Genomic DNA, 13,162 nt, shown 5'->3' on the forward strand with positions numbered 1-13,162 from the left:
TATAATCAGGGCAGCGCAAAAAGTTGTTTTGCACAAGCATTTGTATAGCCAATTACACGGATGAAATTTACGTATGCTTAATAATTTTACGCAAAACAGCCTTCAGACTTTCCCTATTAATTTCATCGTCTTTTGAATTATGAACATATTTACATCATAAGGGTTTTTTCGTTGTAAGGCTTTCTTTTTTAGTTGATTTTCAGCTAGCAAGACTTATCGTAGATGGCATAATAAGTCACACCCGGACAAGGTTGGGTTATACTGCTAGTATATATATATATATATATATATACACACACATGCATGTATATGGTAATTGCCCCATTTTCACTGGTGATTGCTGCCCCCTTGTGCTTCCTTGTTTTCAAAGGCATTTCTGACCTCATGGATGGCTTCAGTCCTGCTGCAGATTTGCATTGTTTGAAGCTTAGGTGACAGAAACAAAAGTTGTAACACACCGTGTGCTTCCAACTGGTTAGGTCTGGTCTGCACATGTTACCACTCTTCAATTACGATAGGACTTTCAGTAGATGGAATAACATGAGGTCACCATAAAGATACATCTGTATGCCATTGGATTACAGCGATAAATGTTTATACAACATGAGTACCACTCATTGAGTCTCTGTGGTTAGTAACTGGTGACAAGCCAAAGTGAAATGACTAGTAATCACATGAAACTGCAAGTTTTACGTCTCTGTCTCACTCCTAGAAGGATGCTGTAGCAACAGCTAGGGGTCCCTCACTCCCAGTGGTTTTACTGTGCACTCTTACTCCAAACATAGCCACTTCTGTGTCTAGATAGATTGTCATCACAAATGCTAGTTACTGCATAGCTGGGATCCTGACAGTTGCTACACTCAGAGTCAGAGTGGACCCGGAAACATTTGTGGCTAACTCCCGAGTTAGAGCAACACTACTGGGTGCAATTTAAAAACATATCTTCAGGACATGTATTTATATATACATATATATATATATATATATATATATATATATATATACACATATATGTGTATAGAATGCTTGAAGTGGTATACAGATAATGTATATGAGAAAAAGGAGGCAGTCAGCATTTTGGATAATTCTGTATTAACACTTTCGTTCGTTAACCAAAATCTCCAAGACAAAAATTAATACCAAAATTATGTTTGGTTTTAATTTTTCTCAATATATATGCAAACATACATCCATGAAAGTATGGAAAATTGGATGTTAAAACAATGATGATGATGATAAAAAAACACTAAATGCAAGTGGTTTCTAAGTTGTTGAAGGAGTTAATGTTCTTTAGTCTTATTGAGAGCAAGGCAGCCTCTATAGTGCTGGTGCCATAAAAAAAAATTACATCCAGTACACTCTGTGAAGGGGTTGGTGTTAGGAATGGCATTGAAGCAAGAAATAGTTTTCCATCCTGTTGAAACATCCAACTCATGCTGGCATATAAAATGACAATCTTGATGATGACAAATATATATCTCTCTGTCTATCTATCTATCTATCTATCTATCTATCTATCTATCTCTATCTATCTATCTATCCGTCTCTATCTATCTCTTTATTTCTCTATCTATCTATTTATCTGTCTGTCTAATTTCTGTCTATCTATCTATCTATCTGTCTCTATCTATCTTTCTATCTATCTATGTGTATATGTGTGCATGTGTGTATTAATTTTTGTGAGATGGTGGACTCACCTGTTATAAACAACAGGTGAGGGTTCCGTGATTTCTTGCTGAGCAACCTGCAGAGAGGATTTGTTTGTTGTGATCAAATGTTTATATACTGTACCTTAGCTCACTACTCTTATCAAATTGAAATTGCTTGTATCGGTGCATGATGTGCCATATTTGAGGTGTGGAAGTGATTTGTATGTAGGTATATATGTATATATATGAAAGAGCACATGAGAGGCATCACTTCTCTGTCACAATAAACAGCTTCACCTGCAGCAGATGTTATCGCTGCTGCAGATCAAGAGCAGGCCTTGTTGTTCACATGCAAGCCTGCCAGAAATTATTACTGAACGAGAACAGTCAATGTTGACAGCTGACGACAATATATGTTTGTATGTCTATCTTTATGTATGTATGTGTATATGTATGTATGTGTGTGTATATATATATATATGTGTGTGTATATGTATGCATGTATGTATGTGTATATGTATGCATGTATGTATGTGTATATGCGATTTAAGGACTGTTTCAAGTCCTCATTAAAGGCCTGTGATATACAGGAGACTGACTGGAAAGCAGTGCATGTCATCACCACAGATGGAGGAGACAGGTTAAAGAGGTGTAAACTCCTTCGAAAAAGCACTGCTTTCAAGTCGGTCTCCTGTATATCACAGGCCTTTAATGAGTGAAAGGCAGATTGTATGATGCTTGTGTGTAAACAGCTATGCTACATGGCCATGGAACATTGCCTGTGACTGCAGAGGACATGCGAAGGTTTGAAAGAATGAAGCTAGTATGCTTCACTGGATGTGCAATATGACAGAGTGTAAATGTCTTGAGAGAAAAATTGGATATAAGCAGCATCGGATATAGTGAGCAAGAGAGAAGACCTTGCTTGTATGTGCAAGTACAGATATGTGAAGAAGTGCCAGAGTCAAGAAGACACGGGATGAGGTGGTGAAGTCTGATCTGTGGATGTTGATTCTCACGGAGGCAATGACAAGTGACTGAGACCTTTGGTGATTTGGTGTGCTTAAGAAAACATGTCAAGTCAAGTGAGATTGTAGTTGTGGCCTGTGCTGGTTACACATGTGGAGTGGTTGGCATTAGGAAAGGCATCGAGCCATAGAAACTAATCTGACACAAACTGGAACCTGGTGCAGCTCTCTGGCTTATCATTTCCAGTCAAACTGTCTAACCTATGCCAGCATGGAAAACAGATGCTAAATGATGATGAAGCAGGTAGTTTAGTTGATTGTATCGCATAATCCTCATAATAGAATGATGATGGAGATCCATCACCTCCATATACATTCATATATATATATATGTGTGTGTGTGTATATATATACACACACACACACACACACACACACACACATACGTGTACTAAAAAGCAGTGCATAGTACCAGAATTTTTGACTCTAGTCAAATATAACAGACTACTTGCAATTGTTAGAGTATCCATATTGCAATCTGTACTGGCATTGAGTCATATGTATTGCAATCATGGAGTGAAACCAGATAGTCATATTCAAAATATTATTTGGTTTGACCTTCCTGGCACATGCAAAGACATTCGAGCGAGATCGTTGCCAGTGCCACTCGACTGGCTCCTGTGCAGGTGGCATGTAAAATACACCATTTCGAGCGTGGCCTTTGCCAGTACCGCCTGACTGGCCTTCGTGCCGGTGGCACGTAAAAGCACCCACTACACTCTCTGAGTGGTTGGCATTAGGAAGGGCATCCAGCTGTAGAAACTGCCAAATCAGATTGGAGCCTGGTGTAGCCAAATGGTTCACCAGTCCTCAGTCAAATCGACCAACCCATGCTAGCATGGAAAGCGGACGTTAAACGATGATGATGATGATGTATATATGTATGTATGTATATCATTAGTAGTTCATGTATCCAATAAAGAAGCACACTCTAAAGCATTAGAGCCGTAATGTATTTTTTAGGAAGTTAATGTTATGGATAGTCGTAGAGTAACCATCGGTTTCCCTCCTATAAAGTGCTTAGCTGTATAGGTGACTTGTCAAATGCAAAATCTTGAATCAGACAAATCGCCAATACTGCTAAACATTATAGGTGTGAAATCAATGTTCACTCTATGACTGGCCTTAACTACTTTTAACTTCCTAAAATATATATATATATATATAATTGGATACTGGATTCTAGGTTTCTGGTCGTAACTTTTTATAGGATTGCAACTTTTTTCCTTGCAGTTGGTATTTTGTGCAAGTTCAATACTGCTGCAATACAAGTCCTTTCTATGAATGACTTTTCAAACTTTTTGCCTCATATACTCACTGCCTGTTAGAGAGCTTACTTGGCTTTTTATACTGGAATTTTATAATTGGTGGGTATCTCCTCTACAGCAAGACACCTAATCTTGTTCCTTCATTCTATTTTAACTTCTCATCACCTTGCATAAAGCCACCTCTCTCAACACTGTACCTTCTTTGTTGTCAGTCTTGTCTTGAGAGTTACTAGTGAGATTATCTCACTAGTGCTGGTGTCATGAAATAGCACCTAATATGCTCTGTAATGTCGTTGGCATTAGGAAGGGCATTCAGCTGTAGAAACCATACCAAAACAAGCATCTTTTGGCTTACTGGCTTCTGTCAAATTGTCCAGCCCATGCCAGCATGGAAAACAGTTGCTAAACAATGATGATGATGATGATGCCACCGCTACCCTCTGCTTTTTTCCAGATGCCTGTGTTGTATCTTTTGCTGTAGGGAGTTCGCTCTTAAAATTTTATACCAGTTTCTATATTTTGACTGTTACATAGAAGAATATTTTTGTGTGCGTACATTGGGTTTTTCAGTGTACAGTTTGGACAACCAGTCTATATGACTTAGAATAAGGATCTTCCGCATAATTAGTATGGTATTTTTATCTTCATGTCCTCCATGGTCATAGAATTTATCCTGTTAGTCATTTTCAAGTGGTGACCATTTTAGTAATACACTTACAAGTGATGTGTCATTATGAATTATATTATACAGATTCTGACTCTGGTATTGCAATACATCTTTATGCATTTATGCATCCAACCTAGAATGTGTTAAAGCTCTAACAACCAACTTTAGCATTCGGGTTACTTTTATCAGCACACTGGTGTATTGTATCTAAACTTTGTTACAAGTTATATACATAAATGCATATCTATATCTCTCTCTATATATATTCTGTGCTAAATGAAGAAACGGTGATGAGCGAAAATTCTGTAAATGGTAATGATTATAAGCCTTGAGCTTATAAGCGTTCACCATGTATTGGCTAGAGAAAATAGTCTAATATTGGGACATATAAGCCCTTGACAGAAGAAAGTACTAATACTGTACCAAACCCATTTATGCCCCAATATTAGGCTATTTTTTTTAGCCAATACATGGTGATCACTTATAAGCTTATAATTATTATCATTTACAGAATATATATATAAGAGGTAGAGCTCTTAAATTCCTTGCAAGAGGTCACAGTGTTAGAGAAAATGAATAAATTATTATTATATACACATCTGTGAGTAGACATTTGATATGAATATAAGGTGCAAATTAGGAATAATAGCTGGTGAATATATAAGTAAACAGGGTTGTAATTATCCATTTTCTAGAGGTAATTGAATAGGTAGTTGTATTTTAGGGTTATTATTATGAATGGAAAATAGTTCAATATTTTTAAAAATATTGTAAGGGGAATTTTGCAAGGGAAAATATATGCAGTAGTTTAAAATTAATGTGTAAATATGTAGATAAAAAAAAAAAAAAACGGATCCAAGGGAATTGGTGATGGATTGCATTTGTAAGAATTGTATTTATTGGTGTAAAGTTAGTATGGTGTGAGGAGATGCTTCATACATTTCAGGCAAAGTACTTTTTTCGAGATGGAGTAAAGTCTGGTGTGTTCTTTCTGACTTTGGCCTGTCCCTCATTCAGAACAGAAAAACACATGTACTATATGGTTCTCTTCTCTTTAGAAGGACTTTCTGTCTGAAATACTAGAAATTTTCCCTCCCAGTGATATACTAATGTAAGTAATTTTATTTTATAACAATGTATAAACCTATATATAAAACATAATATCATATATGATATATTATATATATATAACATAACATTAGAAATATATATATATATATATATATAACATGATGTATATATATGTATGTGTATGTGTATATATAACATAATATCATATATGGTATATATATACACACACACACATGTATATATAATGGATAAGGTTATTGAATTACTTAATTTTTTAAAAATCTTTTCTCAATCTGTGTTGAGATGTAATGTATATAAATATATATATAAGCATTAAAAAAACATTACATCAGTATACCGAAAATGAAAAAAAATAAACATTTCCAAATATTTGTATATGCTTGTTTATAGTGAATGTCCACTGAACTACCTTCAAAGTTTGAATATTGTTGCCATGAACTTTGCAGCAGTCACTTAATCTTCTTGACAAAAGTTTACAGCAAATTTAAGAAAATAATAATCTTGCATTAATAAGAACAATATTAACATTGTTGGTTTAAAATTAATGTTGGACAGAATTAGTAATAAAATAATGTTAAACTGAAAAGGCTTTTCATTTTATTTGACTTTGTTTTAAATATATTCTGTTCAAGCCTAATGTTTCAATACATTAGTTCTTGAGCAGTTCTTGTTATAATTAGGACTATATTATGTAAATAGGTCCTTCTTAATAATTTGAAGTTTTTGGTTCTGTTGGTTGCAGGTTAAATGATCCCATAGAGCTTCCTCGGTGGTGTGGGATAAGTATATTAATAAATCTGACAGTGAAAAGTATAGTATATTGATTCTCATTATTGTAAGAGCTAATCTGAAAAGTCTTTAGACTGGATGGTCACAAGAGCTGCTGTAAGCTGGTAAATATTCATTTCCACATTTCCATCAGAATCTGTTGAAGAACTGCAAGTGTTTGGTACCCTCAGTAAATGCACTACAGAAAAAAAAAAAGCTGAACGTGAACATGACCCAAACCAAACTAAAGTAAGTATACGGCAGTATCATGGATTAAAGGCTTTGTTACTCTCAGATGCTGCTATGAAGTTGGTGAAAACAATGGAATCACTGACAGGTTGACAAGAAACAATGGTTGGTGTATCAGCTGCACTGGAGTAGATTAAAGTGTGAGCTATCAACTGAAACTATGGAAACGTTTGGATGACTTTCATAACTAAGATTTGTTGTTTAGTATCAAACTTGTCCTGATAATGTGGATATGTGATCAAAAGCATTCGTGCTATAATCATCCTGTTTTGTTGTCAAAGTGTATACTGGAATATATCATCCAATGTATCATTTCTTTAATATGTCAAGGTATAATTAACATCATTTTCCAGCATACAAGTTGAATTTTTCAGACCAAAATTTACACCAAAAGAGGTCAACTTATACAGCAAGACGATTTTGGAGAGCTAAAAATTCCATGTGAAATACAGCAGGATTTGAAAAGATTGTGATGATATTTGAATGTTTATTCTATATGTTTTACACTACATACTACATTGAGTTGTATGCTGGAAAATATAGTTCTTGGCTGCTCTTTCTAACAGATCAAGAATCAGCAAAGAGACTTTCTTCACCATTGGTTTGTCATAGACCTGTTAACTGGGTGAAATTGTAGAACTTGTGGGATTGGTACTAGGCAAAGTGTCATGAAGTTATACAGGGCTGCATTTTGAAAAAGAAAATTTTTTCCTTTTCATGAAAGGCATCCATTTTCACCTAATTTTCGGTATTTATTTCAAATCTATTCTTAGAACTTACATATCATATCAATTGTTTACAGTAACATATTTTAAAATTTTAGCAATAAAGTGCATATGACATTCATACATTAGTCAAAGAGAAGTTCCAATAATATGGTATTCCTGTTTTATAGGAAGAGCTAACACTTTTCGCTTATATTTACTACATTAAGTTTATATTTATGAAAATCAGATACATTTTGGGAAAAAATAATTGGTTTCAAAATTTTGGCACAAGGCCAGCAATTTTATGAGATGGGGTAAGTCATTTTATTGACCCCTAAAGGATGAAAGGCAAAACTGACCTTAGCAGAAATTGATCTTGGAACACAAAAATGGACAAAATGCCACAAAGCATTTTGTCTGGTGTGCTACTGATTCTGCCAGCTAACTGCCTTCATTTTGTAAAAAGCATTATTAAAAGGGTGGAATATTTTGTTACGAACATGTAATCATTCTTACATTAACCATCTAAAATGAGTAAAATACATCACATGTCTCTTAAGTTACTTATGTAAAAATAAATAGCATGACATTTAGAGAAGAAATGCATTATCCAACCTACAAAGTCTGTCTTGAACCTTTAAAAATGCTGAGTATGTGTAAAAACAAGATTGGTTTAGACTGCACACTGTTTAAGAGAACAGCTTTCTCTTTTTTGGCAGTTAAGCATGATCAGCACATATGCTCTACACTGAGCATTTCCATTACTCAACAAAACACTTTAACCCTTTAGCTTTCAGATTACTCTGTCAAATGTAATGCTTATTTTTTCACTTTGTTTTGAATTAATCATGCATTATCTAGTAGCTGCAAGATTTTGATGATGTGATTGCTTACTTTTAAAATGATGTAGGGGAGGTGTGAGGGGTTGGATTTGACAAGTTTAACATAAAACAGCTTTTTTTGAGCCAGATATGACTGGCATATATGCTAAATGGCTAAACTAGCCTTTATACTGTCAAAGAAGTCACTGTTTGTCTGAATCATACCGACATGTCTATGCATTTAATCCTTTTGATACCAACCTGGCTGAAACCGGCTCTGGCACTGAGTACAAATGTTTTGTTTTCATAAGTTTTGAATTAAAATCTTCCACCAAATCTTAGTCACAGTTTGTTCCTAATGCTAGCTTAATGATAACTAAGTTATTTTACTAAATTCTTTGTTAGATTTAAATTAATTGAAAGAAACACAGAGCAACTCAAAATAAATACAGTAACGAAAGGGTTAAGAAGCCATTAGCATCATGATAGTAAACAATGTTATTTCCTACACTGAAGAACAGCAACAGATCATTTTTCTTTCGCTGAACAAAAATTCAATGTTGTTCTTAGGACCAGCTCCAAAGTTTCTGCCGAGATCACTAAAAGATCTAAATTGAACATTGTCTTTTAATTCAGACTGATTAGAGGATTTAGGTACCCTGGTATTTATTGTTGGCCCTCCATTGCTTACGATGTCGAGGGTTCCAGTTGATCCAATCAACAAAACAGCCTGCTTGTGAAATTAACGTGCAAGTGGCTGAGCACTCCACAGACACGTGTACCCTTAACGTAGTTCTCAGGGAGATTCAGCGTGACACAGTGCAACAAGGCTGGCCCTTTGAATTACAGGCACAACAGAAACAGGAAGTAAGAGTGAGAGAAAGTTGTGGTGAAAGAGTACAGCAGGGTTCGCCACCATCCCCTGCCGGAGCCTCGTGGAGTTTTTAGGTGTTTTCGCTCAATAAACACTCACAACGCCCGGTCTGGGAATCGAAACCGCGATCCTATGACCGTGAGTCCGCTGCCCTAACCACTGGGCCATTGCGCCTCCACTTCCCTGGTATTAGCAGATTGCATATAAGCTTCATCCGCAGTACTTCCCATCAAGCATGCAGGACTTAAGTTCATTAATAACAACCAAGTTACTAAGTACAAGAATAAGAATTTTGATACAATGTAATACTAATCTTATGGATGAAAGCAGGTTTACGTAATCTTTTAGATTTGGTCTTGAAGTTATGTTCAGAAATCACCACACAGAAACAACAATTTTCCAGATAATTTGTCTGCTCTTTGCAGACCATTGACACACCAAAGTTCATTCACTATGTTAATATTTGAACAGGTGATTTAAATTTACAGCGCATGATCAGGAGATAGAGTGAGGAGTCCATGGCTTGTTTTGATTCCCCATTTTTTTTCTCCTAAATGTGTGCTTATAACAAAATGTGTAACAAGTTGTCACTGCTTTGCTGTTGCAAAAGCTTCACAGCTATTACAGGCCTTAATTGCTTTTCCTATACTCACTAGTTGTAAGTAGCCATATTAAATTATATCTTTAACTCAGTAATTACTGACAATTTTAAAAAATACAACATAAAATGTATGCTGGAGTCCCTGAAGCTTCAACCAACTAATGCTAAAAATATACAAGGAAGCATAATGTTAGTATTGTAATGCAACTATCCTGTGGAAACAAACATACTTCTATAACATTTCAAAGTTTACAGCCTTATTCTTTATGAGATGGAATTTATCTGTTTAACCTTTTCCAATTGTCATTTGATACTTTTTCTATCTTAACCATCTGAGACCTGGGCTCCTGTCTCTAACATTACCCTTCACCTGGGCTCCCGAAAAAAAGAAAAAAGTGGCATATACAGCTCAATAGTAACAATTACAGGCAAACAATGGACAGAATTGACTGCATTTTCTTTTTTTTACTTGAGTTGTCCATTACCGCTTTATTGAGAATACAGCAGAGATAATGTTTAACCCCTTCCTGTTGTAGTGGAAATACAGAGTGACAGGGTTACGAATGTATGTCAGTGACTGTCTCTTTTTTAGGGAGTTAATGTGGAAAATGTTTCCTTATATTATGACTGTACTGTATGCTTTATAGTTGGGGTAGTTATCTGCTTATATTGTTAGCCTTATAGAAGAGCAATGGATACCAGTTAGCAGAACCATTAGAACATTGGACAAAATACCTGACAGATTTTATCCAGCTCCTTACATTCTAGGTTCCAATCCAGCTAAGGTCAACTTTGCCTTTCATCTTTTCGGGTCTGATAAAATAAAGTACCAGTACTAGTAGAAAATACAGGGAATGATATAATTGAAAATGTTCTCAAAATTTCTGGCTTTATGCTAAAATTAGAAAGCAAGAATTATTAGGCATACTGAAGGCTGATGGATGGCAGAATCATTAGAGAATTGGACAAAACACATAGCAGAATTTGTCCAAGTTCTATACATACTAAGTTCAAACCCTGCTATGGTTGATAAAGTGCAATCCAAGTATTGGGGTCGATGTAATCATTTTTTCCCTCCTCCAGTTAAGTCTTATTCTCTTATTCTGTCATCATCTCTAGGAGTTACAAGAGATTATCTCAGTTTTCAGAAAAAAACTTTTGTAGATATCTTTTGTGTTGCTTGTTTCAATCTTTGGACTGTGGCCATGCTGGAGCACCACCTTGAAGGGTTTAATTGAACAAATTGACCCCAGTACTTCTTTTAACCCATTAGTGTTTAAACCGTCCATATCTGGCTCAGATATTTTACCTGTTTTATGTTCAAACCAGCCAGATCCAGCCTCTCACACCTACCCTTTGATGTCATTCTAAAAACAAACAATCACATCTTTGAAATCTCAAAGCTACAAAATAATCCAGGATTAATTTTCAAAAATGCAAATAAAGAAGCGTTACATTTGACAAAGTAATCTGAATGCTAAAGGGCGAAATCTGATGCTTATTCTCTCAATCTCTTTTTGCTAAACTGCTAAGTTAGGGGATGTAAACAAACCAACAATGGTTGTCGAGTGGGGTTGTGGAACAAACACTAACACAAAGACACACACACACAGTTACATAATCTATGTATGTACGTTTGTATGTATGTATACAGCAGGATCCTTTCAGTTTCCCTCTACCAAATCCATTCACAAGGTTTTGGTCAGCCTGGGACTATGGTGGAAGACACTTGTCGATAGTGCCATGCAGTGGGACTGAACCCAAGACCACATGGTTTGGAAGTAAGCTTCTTACCACACAGATATTGCCAGTGCCTATGTTGAATTTAAATTAATAGAATGATTTCAAATCTGAAATTAATACCATCACAAGTTTTCCGAAATTGTTAAAAGTAAGAATTTTTTCGTATCTCTGGTTTATGGTGTTTAGTAAATAAAGTTGACTTGTGAGATAAAAACTGAGGTCATATTTGGAATCAGTGTGCCAAGATTAGACTAAAGCTGCCTTCACATTCAAAATAGCAAACTTGTAGACCAGTGTTATTTATGTTGATAGCAAGGGCACTCTTTATCTCTTTCTGTAGGCAAGACAGATTACATGAAGTAGGAAGTATAAACTGTGACACTATGACAGTAAAATATAGACATGTCTGCAGAAAAGACACAGAATGGAAAAGAGGAAAATAGAATAACGTCTGTAGGATTTGGATCATTAACTTAGGAGAAATGTAAAAGTACTACAAAGCATTTAGTCTCATCTTTCATTTCAACAGACTGACTTCTGTTACGAATGTACATACACACACACACACACACACACATACACACGTGTGTGTGTGTGATTTTGTTGATAAATACATGCCTTAGATATAAAAATGAATAAATGAATACCAAGAAAAACAACAAAGGAAACAAAGATTTAATATGAATATTTCATTTTTATATGAGGTAATTTGGACAAGGGTATCTGCATGATGTGTATGCCCTACTTTCAGTTTCCCTCTACCAAGTCCACTCACAAAGCTTTAGTCAGTCTGAGGCTATAGTAGAAGACACTTGCCTGAAGTGCCACATATATACACATATATACTATGCCAAACAAACCTCGTTGGTACTGGTGCCAAGCAAAAAGCACCCACTCTACTCTGTAAAGTGGGTGGCATTTTGATTTTCTATCTGAAGAATTTCTGATAGGAGATATCTTACATGTTTTCCACATGTATAATTTTGTAACTCCTATTAGCAAATGAAACATGTGTAATGGTGAATAATTATTCACCATGTGGTATTACTGATAAGTAATACCATAAAATTTTCCAGTCTCCTGTTTTTATAAATAATTACTCTGCAGAAAGTATTTTCCAGTATTTTCAACTCTTATGCACACCCCACATAAATACATCGACATAGTTTTGGAATACTGGAATACGCAGATGTGCTTCACAAGGACACAAGTTAGATTTTAACCCTATCTATGTAATATATATACACACACACACATATTGAATAGTTTATACACATACACTTGTGTGTGGGAATATATATATATATATATCATCATCATCATCATCCTCATCATCATCATTTAATGTTCATCTTCCCTCCTGGCATGGGTTGGATAGTTTGACAGGATCTGGGGAGTCACAGGACAGCATCGTGTTCCTTATCAGCTTTGGCATGGTTTCTCTGGCTGGATGCCCTTCTCAATGCCAATCACTTTACAGTATGCACTGGGTGCTTTTTTTTTGTGCTACCACCACTATTGAGGATGCCTTGCAAGTTGCAAGATAAGAAAGAACAAATAAAGGGAGAAAGAAGAAAAGCGAAAAATCCTCTTGACTAAGTGGGGGACTATTTGAAAGGGTAGAGAAATGATTTAATGCTAAGGGCAAGCTTATGTGTTGCTGGTATATGGGGATAGGGCCATTGCTGGTGATGT

This window comes from Octopus bimaculoides, chromosome 3 (assembly GCF_001194135.2).
Source record: "Octopus bimaculoides isolate UCB-OBI-ISO-001 chromosome 3, ASM119413v2, whole genome shotgun sequence".
Classification (NCBI taxonomy): Eukaryota; Metazoa; Mollusca; class Cephalopoda; order Octopoda; family Octopodidae; genus Octopus; species Octopus bimaculoides.